A 7500-nucleotide genomic window follows, 5' to 3' on the forward strand; every position below is an offset into this window, starting at 1 on the left:
CTGGTGCACAAGACTACAATATAACACACACTGGTGCACAAGACTACAATATAACACGCACTGGTGCACAAGACTACAATATAACACACACTGGTGCACAAGACTACAATATAACACACACTGGTGCACAAGACTACAATATAACACACACTGGTGCACAAGACTATAATATAACACACACTGGTGCACAAGACTACAACATAACACACACTGGTGCACAAGACTACAATATAACACACACTGGTGCACAAGACTACAACATAACACACACTGGTGCACAAGACTACAATATAACACACACTGGTGCACAAGACTACAATATAACACACACTGGTGCACAAGACTACAATATAACACACACTGGTGCACAAGACTATAATATAACACACACTGGTGCACAAGACTACAATATAACACACACTGGTGCACAAGACTACAATATAACACACACTGGTGCACAAGACTACAATATAACACACACTGGTGCACAAGACTACAATATAACACACACTGGTGCACAAGACTACAATATAACACACACTGGTGCACAAGACTACAATATAACACACACTGGTGCACAAGACTACAATATAACACACACTGGTGCACAAGACTACAATATAACACACACTGGTGCACAAGACTACAATATAACACACACTGGTGCACAAGACTACAATATAACACACACTGGTGCACAAGACTATAATATAACACACACTGGTGCACAAGACTATAATAGTAATTTCTAATTTGAATAATTTTAGTCACGACACCGATGTTTTTTTAAGGTATCCAACCCGTATGTTAATATTATCATGCAATATTAACATAATATAAATGTAACGCAAGCTTGTTAACAATCATGTTTATATAATGTTAATATGTTTTTGTTAACATGTTAATAATTTTGGCTCAAACATATCTGAAGTATACCAGGCCTTGCGGTGGAACAGGGCCTGATCAACCAAGCTGTTACTGCTGGCCGCACGTAAACCGACGTACGAACCACAGTCCGACTGGTCAGATATTGTGGGAAAACACAAATCGACTGATTTCCCGAGCCGTTAGACCTCCAGTACGGGGTGAAAATGGAAGATGTTGATGTAAGATGAGTCGAGCTGAGCATCCATACTTCTGTATCCACCCTTGTTTTATAACACTTGTAATGAAACCCCTCTTGGCACTGCTTATAGCAGGCCCTGATCCACCGCGAGGCCTGGTCACAGACCACGCGAGGCCTGGTCACAGACCACGCGAGGCCTGGTCACAGACCACGCGAGGCCTGGTCACAGACCACGCGAGGCCTGGTCACAGACCACGCGAGGCCTGGTCACAGACCACGCGAGGCCTGGTCACAGACCGGGCAACGGGGGCGTTGACCTACGAAGCCCTTTCCAGGTATACTCCAGGTATAAATATTTATGCTAAGCTAGAGTTATATATACAGTAGTTTAGTATGTGCAATCACCTTTCACAGCCTACGCAAACTGATAACAGTGGGTATTTGACCAGGCCCACCAGGGCACACTTACCCATGCCGGGTATCCCAGGCTTCAGTCACAAATAAACTCTGCCTATCTGTGACGATCTCTTAACAGTCTAATTAATTAGGACGGCTCATCCTTCGACAGACCTTCGTACAGTGAAGTACTCTAACTATCAAAAACACATTACACCACAAATTACATAACATTTCATGCCAATAATCAGCTCCCTCGCTGCTACCGGGCAGTTGCATATTAGTGACCCAAATATAAGCCATCTCAGGTGTCCCAACGGAGGCACCATAGATCCCTCACATTCCACGATAGTAAATACCCATTAACTGTATCATTAAATGCGCATTTCTGGTACTTTATTGGGGCTGACCCATATGAAGGCTCTTACCACATCCTCCAGTCCACCAGAGATACAACCTACGTGCAACAGGCCTGCTACACTGCCCAGTGTGAACTGGAGGTAAAAAATCAGTCAGCTAGAAGTGGGATGGCAGGTTTATGGGGCTGAATTCCATTAATGGCTTGATTAGATCACTAACCTAATCAGTCATAACCCACAGACACCTTCTATTCTACACAGGTACCAACTTTAGGTGCCTGTCCAATGCCTTCCTGAAGACAGCCAAGGGTCTATTGGCAATCTCCCTTATGCATGCTGGGAAGCAGTTGAACAGTCTTGGGCCCCTGGCATTTATTGCGTTGTCTCTTAGCGTACTCATGGCGCCCCTGCTGGTCACTGGGGGATGTTGCACTGCTTGCCGAGTCTTTTGCTTTCGTAGGGAGTGATTTCCGTGTGTAGAATTGGGACTAGTCCCTCTAGGATTATGTATCTTTCTCGCCTGCATTCCAGGAAGTACAGATCAAGGGACTTCAACTATTCCCAGTTATTGAGGTGCTTTATTGTACTTATACATGAAGTGAAAGTTTTCTTGTATATTCTTCATGTCTGCAATTTCACTTGCCTTGCAAGGGGTCGTTAGTGTACACCAATACTCCAGTCTATAGAAAACAAGCTATTTGAAGAGAGTTTTCATCTGCTTGGCATCATGGTAATGGAAGTTACAAAAAAGTGCCACTGGAATATAAAAATCGAGCTGGGGAGGGGGGGGGGGTTGAATTGTACTATTGGGAAGCAGTTGTTTACTGCTTACAGTTGATAAGACACATAGGTAACATTTAGGCAACTTTATTCCGAAACATTTCGCCTTCACAGTAGACTTCTTCAGTCGAGTACAGAAAGTAGGCAGGAGCAGTAGAGAAGTGACGACGATGTAATCAGTCCATCACCCTCGAAGATGTAGTTTTTGAGGTTGTCAGTCCCTCAGCCTGGAGAAGAATTTTGTTTCGTAGTCAGAAACAATGTGAAGAACAAACGACAGTGTGGAGACTTATATACTGTAGGTAGAAGAAGTGTAGAATAGTAGAAAAATGTCTTACCAATTTATCGGTATTGTATGTGTAAGAATGGTATATAATACCGACAAGATGAAATTAAGACATATGTGCAACATCTGGGTATCTTTATTGTAGACGTTGTAACGTCTACAATAAAGATACCCAGATGTTGCACATGTGTCTTAATTTCATCTTGTCGGTATTATATACCATTCTTACACAAGTTGTCAGACACTGCAACATCATGGAATCTTGATTCTGAGGACATGTACATAACCTTCACGACTACGACAACTACTATATGTATATATGTGTATATTTCGCGTGCTCTTACGAATTCCTTGCATATATATATATATATATATATATATATATATATATATATATATATATATATATATATATATATATATATATATATATATACAATATGCATACAATTGTAATCACAAGGGAGTGGTATTTAATCAATAACACTGCGACAAGCCAAGGATTCGAACCCATGTCGTTTCGGCCCACCTCATGGTGAGCGAAAATCACATGATGCTCTAACCCACAGAACCACCAAATCCTACAAAAATCAAGCACCTAACAGAGCTAGGTGTTTTACCTTGATCCAAGGACATACGGTAGTGTGGGTGCCTCTGAGCTAATTTCATTCTACTCCCCGTTTGTTATACTAGCCTCCACGAGCAGTATTTTATATTATTGTAACCACGAATGAGTGGTATTTTCGCTCACCATAAGGTGGGCCAAAACGACATGGGTTCGAGTCCTTGGCTAGTCGCAGTGTTAATAATTAAATACCACTAGGTAGAACACCTATCTCCGCTAGTTGCTTGATTCTTGTAGGATTTTGTTGTTTAGTGGGTTAGAGCATCATGTGATTTTCGCTCACCACGAGGCAGGGCTAAAACTACATGGGTTCGAATCCTTGGCAAGTCCCAGTGTTGTTATTGATTCAATATCAGTCGTTTGTGGTCACAATAATATATATATATATATATATATATATATATATATATATATATATATATATATATATATATATATATATATATATATATATATATATATATATATATGTCGTGCCGAATATGTAAAACTGGTCAATTAGCAAGAACTCATTTAAAATTTAATCCTTTCTAAAAATTTCTCATATACGTTTAAAGATATATTTTTTTCATTAATATTAATGTAAAAAATTTTAATTTTGCACCAAAAGAATCTTAGAAAACTTACCTAACCTTATTATAACAATGATAATTTATTTTAGCCTAACCCAACTAAATATATTTTAGATTTGTTTACAATAATTTAATACTAAACAAACGCAGTGAAATATATTTTTTTCGTTAGGTTCAGAATCATTTTGGCGAAATTATTGCATACACAAATTTTCACTTGTCCTATATGGCAAGATGAGCGTTGCTATTTAAGCCAAGATCGCATGTTCTGCCTATTCGGCACGACATATATATATATATTATATATATATATATATATACATATATATATTTATATATATATACATATATATACATATATTTATATATATATATATATATGGAAAATTAAATTTACCTGGATGTAACTCATAAGGTACATACCAGTAAATGGTAACAAAGATTATTATTATTTATCAAAGTTACATAGACAAGTAGGAATTTAGGGACACCTAGGTCGCAAAAAATGTCCCCCTTCGATACCCACAACTGTCATATCCACAAGTCACTCTTGACCTATATTAATTTCAAATGAAATATACGTTATCGAGAATTATGGTAAACATTATTATAAATTTGTGGACTGTATGTTAAAATTAATAAATGATTACATATACACATTTATGTAGCAGAAGGAGAATTGATCTTAATACCACTCACCAATTAGTCTGGAGATTACTGTGTGTCATGTACAGAAACCCCTCTGTCTAAATTTATGAAGAAATCACTGGCCAGAATTCTAAACATAAACATAGACAGCTTATTTGAGGTTCCTGGAGATGTCCTGTCCATCTGATTAATGCTCAAGTTATGCAGGACTGCACATCCAACAATTTCGGCTCCTAGTTGAGAGGTTTTAAGCCCAATATAACCCCTAGAGCGACGAAAATTAAGCACATTACATTAGCGTGCCTGTACCAAATTCAAAAACAATGGTATCTCCCCACCTGCTCGTCAGCGCAGAAGCAGAGCTTCCCTGCCGGTTCACTCCTTTAAATACACTTTAGAGCAATAGTAATGTATTAATCAAGTTTATTTATATTATAAAATTATACTGCATAATTTTTGGGAAATTATTTTACACACACACACACACACACACACACACACACACACACACACACACACAAACACACACACACACACACACATATATATATATATATATATATATATATATATATATATATATATATATTAATATAGGGAGGTACCACCTCTAGAACTGTTATGGGGACCCTCATCCTCAGAGAAAAGAATAAACTTACTTCAGGGAAAACTCAAGGTTCTCCCTAAAACTGTTTGAAAATTTTCTCCTACCACCTCCAGGTAAAACTCCAGATAAACCCCCTAAATATTCTACATATGCTTTATTTAAAAATAAGACACATTGGCAGAATACATTGACAAAAATATAATATGGAGTAAAACAACCTAGATAACAACTCAGAGCTACATCTGGAATATTTCGTCCAGCTCCCCGGCGGTGGGCCACGTGCCCAGAATGCTGCAGGCATTTCCTCTCTGGATCGCGACACTGAGTCTCTGTAAGAGGAAGCTGATCGCCCTGTGGTCCTTGATTTCCATCATGAGTTTTTCACCCAGCTCTTTGAGGAACTTTAGAGCTGATGTTATGAATGAAAAGAAGTTGGATGTCCTGGCCCTAAGCGAAACAAAGCTGAAGGGGGTAGGGGAGTTTCGGTGGGGGGAAATAAATGGGATTAAATCTGGAGTATCTGAGAGAGTTAGAGCAAAGGAAGGGGTAGCAGTAATGTTCAAGGATCAGTTATGGAAGGAGAAAGGAGAATATGAATGTGTAAATTCAAGAATTATGTGGATTAAAGTAAAGGTTGGATGCGAAAAGTGGATCATAATAAGCGTGTATGCACCTGGAGAGGAGAGAGAGAGATTTTGGGAGATGTTAAGTGAATGTATAGGAGCCTTTGAACCAAGTGAGAGAGTAATTGTGGTAGGGGACCTGAATGCTAAAGTAGGAGAAACTTTTAGAGAGGGTGTGGTAGGTAAGTTTGGGGTGCCAGGTGTAAATGATAATGGGAGCCCTTTGATTGAACTTTGTATAGAAAGGGGTTTAGTTATAGGTAATACATATTTTAAGAAAAGAGGATAAATAAGTATACAAGATATGATGTAGGGCGAAATGACAGTAGTTTGTTGGATTATGTATTGGTAGATAAAAGACTGTTGAGTAGACTTCAGGATATACATGTTTATAGAGGGGCCACAGATATATCAGATCACTTTCTAGTTGTAGCTACACTGAGAGTAAAAGGTAGATGGGATACAAGGAGAATAGAAGCATCAAGGAAGAGAGATGTGAAGGTTTATAAACTAAAAGAGGAGGCAGTTAGGGTAAGATATAAACAGCTATTGGAGGATAGATGGGCTAATGAGAGCATAGGCAATGGGGTCGAAGAGGTATGGGGTAGGTTTAAAAATGTAGTGTTAGAGTGCTCAGCAGAAGTTTGTGGTTACAGGAAAGTGGGTGTGGGAGGGAAGAGGAGCGATTGGTGGAATGATGATGTAAAGAGAGTAGTAAGGGAGAAAAAGTTAGCATATGAGAAGTTTTTACAAAGTAGAAGTGATGCAAGGAGGGAAGAGTATATGGAGAAAAAGAGAGAGGTTAAGAGAGTGGTGAAGCAATGTAAAAAGAGAGCAAATGATAGAGTGGGTGAGATGTTATCAACAAATTTTGTTGAAAATAAGAAAAAGTTTTGGAGTGAGATTAACAAGTTAAGGAAGCCTAGAGAACAAATGGATTTGTCAGTTAAAAATAGGAGAGGAGAGTTATTAAATGGAGAGTTAGAGGTATTGGGAAGATGGAGGGAATATTTTGAGGAATTGTTAAATGTTGATGAAGATAGGGAAGCTGTGATTTCGTGTATAGGGCAAGGAGGAATAACATCTTGTAGGAGTGAGAAAGAGCCAGTTGTGAGTGTGGGGGAAGTTCGTGAGGCAGTAGGTAAAGTGAAAGGGGGTAAGGCAGCCGGGATTGATGGAATAAAGATAGAAATGTTAAAAGCAGGTGGGGATATAGTTTTGGAGTGGTTGATGTAATTATTTAATAAATGTATGGAAGAGGGTAAGGTACCTAGGGATTGGCAGAGAGCATGCATAGTTCCTTTGTATAAAGGCAAAGGGGACAAAAGAGAGTGCAAAAATTATAGGGGGATAAGTCTGTTGAGTATACCTGGTAAAGTGTATGGTAGAGTTATTATTGAAAGAATTAAGAGTAAGACGGAGAATAGGATAGCAGATGAACAAGGAGGCTTTAGGAAAGGTAGGGGGTGTGTGGACCATGTGTTTACAGTGAAACATATAAGTGAACAGTATTTAGATAAGGCTAAAGAGGTCTTTGT

Source organism: Cherax quadricarinatus, chromosome 9 (assembly GCF_038502225.1).
Source record: "Cherax quadricarinatus isolate ZL_2023a chromosome 9, ASM3850222v1, whole genome shotgun sequence".
In the NCBI taxonomy this organism is placed as follows: Eukaryota; Metazoa; Arthropoda; class Malacostraca; order Decapoda; family Parastacidae; genus Cherax; species Cherax quadricarinatus.